Source organism: Musa acuminata, chromosome BXJ2-11 (genome assembly GCF_036884655.1).
Source record: "Musa acuminata AAA Group cultivar baxijiao chromosome BXJ2-11, Cavendish_Baxijiao_AAA, whole genome shotgun sequence".
Taxonomy (NCBI): domain Eukaryota; kingdom Viridiplantae; phylum Streptophyta; class Magnoliopsida; order Zingiberales; family Musaceae; genus Musa; species Musa acuminata.
In genome coordinates, this window is record NC_088348.1 from 11,742,856 (window position 1) to 11,748,094 (window position 5,239).

The 5,239-nt window shown below is 39.8% G+C and overlaps 1 long non-coding RNA gene across 1 annotated transcript; it reads right to left on the minus strand.

The window, feature by feature from the left end:
• Positions 1-1,338: 1,338 nt before the first annotated feature.
• Positions 1,339-3,365, minus strand: LOC135627650 (uncharacterized). Its single transcript, XR_010492661.1, has 2 exons — positions 3,261-3,365; positions 1,339-1,571 (listed from the first exon to the last, which is right to left on the minus strand). It is a non-coding gene; the product is annotated as an uncharacterized LOC135627650 (long non-coding RNA).
• Between the last annotated feature and the right edge of the window lie 1,874 nt (positions 3,366-5,239).

The window sequence follows — 5,239 nt, forward strand, 5'->3', positions numbered from 1 at the left end:
GTCCTATTAGGAGTTGGTTAGAAGTAAGAGTCTTAAGTAGGAGTCCTATTAGGAGTTAGGGTTTAGAAGCCCTATAAATAGCCATGTATTCCATCTCTTTTCATAAGGAATAGATGAATCTTTTCTGCAGCCATTGAGCAACAACTTGGAGGGAGGAACCCCTATAGAGTTCCAAGGAGGTCGATCCCCTAAAGAGATCAACCCCAAGTTTAGAATCTGCAAGGGTTCTAACAGAAGAACTTTCAACTCATACAACACTTTTGAGCTCTAAAAATCACAAAGTAAAATCAGAATTTCCGTGGTTTTTGGGTGCCCTTTCAGTGCTGAAAGGGTGGGGTATTTATAGGCCCCAACCCAGTGTGAATTTAGAGCTCAAAACTATCAATTCCCGAAATTCTGGGATCTGGTGGTTGCACCGTCTGATTAAGTGTACAGGATTAACTATGATGAAAGTAAGACATGCAGCAGGAGTTGCGCCAGAGTCAAGACTATGATCACGTTGGGAGTTCGAGAGCTCGACGGAAGTCCGGATGGTCGTCGGAGGTTCTGCGGGAACAAATCCGAGAAGTCCAGAAGCTTGCCAAAAGAAGCTCGTCAGAACTTACCAAGTGGATCATCGCAAGTCCAGGAGTTTGCCGAAAGTCCGTAGGAGCATCACCGAGGGTTCATCGGATGATCGACGGAAGCTCGTCGGAAGAAGCGATTGACGCACCGGAGCAAGTTGCAGTAAATGTCTTAAGAAATTCGTAGTTAGCACGATGATTAAGTTAGAAATGGGAGGTGATCCCATTAACTTAATCTTGGGGCAATTGGGCCCTTGACAGACCCAAATTAGGCCGAATGGATCAGCCCATTCGGACCCAGATTACTTGGCCAGAGGTGGCAGCACCTGGGTCGACGATGGCACCGCCCAGGGCTCAATCTCCGAGCTTTGGCTGGGCGGTGCAACCGCCTCTGACAGAGGTGCAACAGCTTGACCTCGATCTCCGAGCTCTGGTTGGGCGGGTGTAACCGCCCTAGTCAGGCGATGGCACCGCTTGAGCTCGGTCTCCGAGCTCTGGCAGGAGGTGCAACCTGTCACGACCCGACAAAATATCGACAATATTTAAGATCTTCATCACAACAAACCCAGGATCCAAACACATATTTGAGGTCACTAAGAAAACATTCAGATCAAAAATTTCACTTCTATAATCTACCAATTCATAACCCTGTGCAATTCATAAACATAGCACACATCTCTCGATAATTCATACAATCTGAACTCAACTCATCAAATTAAAAACCACAATATAAATCCACAAGTGGGGAAGTCTATGCAGTCACCACAATCATCGATTTACCATAAGATCATATCATTACATGAATTTAACTTAACATTCCAAAATCCTATACACAAGGGATCCTTTATCTTACACAAAATCCACAGGTTTAGATTCATCGTCACATTTCATAAGATGCAGAGTATCATATACAACAAATACACATATGCTAACAAGGATCGGCCCAAAATCTTCTAACTTTCCACTGCCTCAGCCCAATCTTAACATTTAAGCAAGCGATACGCTATCCTGAAAAATTATCAACAAACGGGGTGAGCATAAAGAGCTCAGCAAGTGACTAACATATCCATATCAAAATAGTACGATTTCCAAAAAGATACAGTTTCAAAACACAAAGCAGAATATACGATTTCGTAGACATAATATCATTAGGAGCAGAATCACAATTGTCCTTCCAATCATACCCATTAGGTTCCTGACAGATGGAGCATAGAGTAATTGGAGCATATCAGAGACAAAGGAAACATATCGGAGCTTATCAATGACATATAAAATGTTTCGAAGCATATCAACGGCATATGGAACATTTCGAAGCAAAATCATCAGGGAATGAAGCCTTTCAGAGCATATCGGTACACATATCGTACAAGAGCTCAAACGTCGTCCTTGACGTTGCAATCATATCAATCTTATCCAGAGTATGAACAGAAACAAACTCACCAAAACTCTGGATGTCATATCAAACATATAGAGGGTGTAGTGGGATCTCAGTCAGAATGTGATTCATCCATTTCTGAATGACCACCTGACAAAAGTCTCCCACGTCTGGGAGCTCCATCCACCCACGTCTAGGTGAAGTCAAAGGGGGCCGTCAGAGCATCGCAGGCTCTAATCACATACCCACGTAGCGGGCAACAAGCGCAAACAGAATATCCCTCATAGCGGGACCCCACATAGCGGGCAAATAGCGCATACCCTTTACCATTTCTGGCAAAGGTCTAGACAATCCCACACACCAGAGTACAAAAGGGCAGTTTCAACAATAAGTAGCATACATCAGAAGCACACGCGGAACAACGAAGCTTACATGTGCCTTTTTAAGAACAAATGACGCAAGGAACAAATCTCTCACAAATGTATTCATATTAGAAAGGAAAATGGAGGCAAGAGTGTACAGGGAATCCAATTATAGTTAGCTCAATTCAAATAAGAAGGTTAGACGAATTCAAGTAATCAAAGGAATAGAACAGAATACGCGAAATCGACCAAAGCTCGATTTCGGACAGAATTCCAGTGGCACATCAAACAAATATTTCAGAATAACAATTTTGCTCCAATACCCATAAGAAGACTATGGTCAAACCATATATCAATCTATATTCGGATGGAACAGATTTCATATGAAACAGGGCTCCCAACACAGAGTTACCTCTGATTTGGTAACACAAGGTCAAAATCACAATCACTGTTTTGCAAAATTTATAGGGTCGGATTCAACAGATAATAGGGTAGGCAATTGAATTCCAAAATTTTCAAACTATATGTCAAAAGAAAGATTTTCAAGTCTAATTTCAAATAAAATCAGTTTGGTATAAATCAGAATTTTCAACAGGGAGTTATAGGCATTTTAGTTGTGATAGGTCAGAAATCTTCAACTCTGTTTTACAGCGTCTATAGGCTCATTTGAAAAAATGTTTGGGTAAGTATTCGGTGTCCATAATCTACAAAATTGGTGTCAAAAGAAAGACATAAGAGTCTAATTACAAACAAAATAGTTCCTGCCTGAATTCACATCTTATACTAAAACTTACAGCCGAAACAGTGTATAGGGGTCAGTTTACCGAAAATATTTCAGAATCCATGGTTTTAGGTCCAAAAAGAGTCATAACAGTTTCTAAACAGAAATCTTCCAATTTATTTTGAATCAACATAAAAACAGAGTCTAATACTTCTGTAGGATGGGGTTAGAATACTTACCTTTGCAAATTTTGACCCGAAGTGACAAGATTAAAGCAAAAACCCTAAAAACCCCAATTTCTTCTTCTTCTTCTTCTTCTTCTTCTTCTTCTTCTTCTTCTTCTTCCTTTCTTTCCCTGATCACCCACGAGCTGCCTTCTCTGCTTTCTTAAGAACGAAGGCAGAGAAGCTTAAGCGGTGGGATTTGTCATTTGGTGCATTTTGCAGTTTAGTCCTTGTTTTTATCATATTCACGATTAGGTCCTTAGGGTTTACATATAGGTCCTCAGATTTTTTTTTTTTCTTTTTTGAACAGATCTCCCAAATCTTAAAAATAAGTTACCTCTAATCCATACTCTATTTCTTCTGTCAATTAAAATAGAAGCTCACATTATCGCCAGAAATTTATACGAACATTCAGTAATGAGGGGTGTTACACTCTCCCCCCCTTAAAAGAAAATTTTAGTCCTCTAAATTTATCGTACCTCTATCGATGAAAAGACGGGGATACACCTTCTTCATTTCCTCCTCTAGCTCCCAAGTTGTCTCCTCTCCAGAATGATGTCTCCAAATTACTTGAACCAGCGGGATGACCCAATTCCTTAGGACTTTTTCTTTCTTATCAACAATCTGAATAGGCTCTTCCATATAAGATAAATCTTTATCAATCTCCACCAGCTCATACTTGATGATGTGAGAAGGGTCATATATATACTTCCTAATCATCGAGACATGAAATATATCATGGACATGGCACAATGCTGGTGGCAAGGCAATCCTGTAAGCGACAGAACCAACCCTCTCAAGAACCTCAAAAGGTCCAATAAATCTTGGGCTTAATTTTCCTTTCTTCCCAAACCTTATAATGCCTTTGGAAGGGGAGACTTTTAAGAATACAAAATCTCCGATTTCAAACTCAATATCTCGCCTTCTATTGTCGGCATAACTCTTTTGACGACTCTGAGCAGCTTTTAACCTTTTCCTTATAACTTGAATTTTCTCGGTAGTTTCTTGTACCTTGTCCGGTGCTAACAACTTTCTGTCTCCAACTTCCTCCCAACATATAGGTGTTATGCACTTTCATCCATATAGAGCTTCATAAGGAGCCATCTGAATACTTGAATGATAACTATTATTATACGTGAACTCAACAAGTGAAATATCCTTATCCCATTCACCTTTCCAATCCATAACATAGGCTCTAAGCAAATCCTCAAGTGTTTGAATTGTTCTCTCTGACTGACCATCAGTTTGAGGATGATATGCAGTACTAAACTTGACTTTAGTGCCCATAGATTCCTGTAATCTTCTCCAGAATCTAGAGAGAAATCTGGAGTCTCTATCAGAGATGATCTCCTTTGGAATACCATGAAGTCTTACTATTTCATTAACATATAAATCTGCAAGTCTATCAAGTGAATAAGTCATATTAACCGGTAGGAAATGTGCAGATTTTGTTAACCTATCAATGATAACCCAAATAGCATCATGCTTCCTCGAGGTTCTGGGTAGTCCCGAAACAAAGTCCATAGTAATACATTCCCATTTCCATTCAGGAATAACTAAAGATTGCAGTAACCCTCCAGGTCTTTGGTGTTCTACTTTGATTTGCTGACACGTCAAACATTTTGAAACATACATTGCAATTTCCTTCTTCATGCCTTCCCACCAATAATGACTTTGAAGATCTTTATACATCTTAGTGCTCCCAGGGTGTAGGGTGTACTTTGAAGTATGACTTTCAGTTAGGATTTGATTCTTGATATCTAGTTCATTTGGTACACATACTCTCTCCCCAAATCTCAATAGGCCATCCTTTGAAATTTGAAATTGTGGCTTCAATCCCTTTTCTACTTCACTCCTCAAGTAGATTAAATGTGGATCTCGTAATTGTCCTTCCTTAATTTGTTGCATAAGATCAGACTGCACTTGAATGGAGGCCATCAAAATCATCGAGTCTTGCTCTTTCCTCAAAGCTTTCAAATCAAAATTTTCTTCTA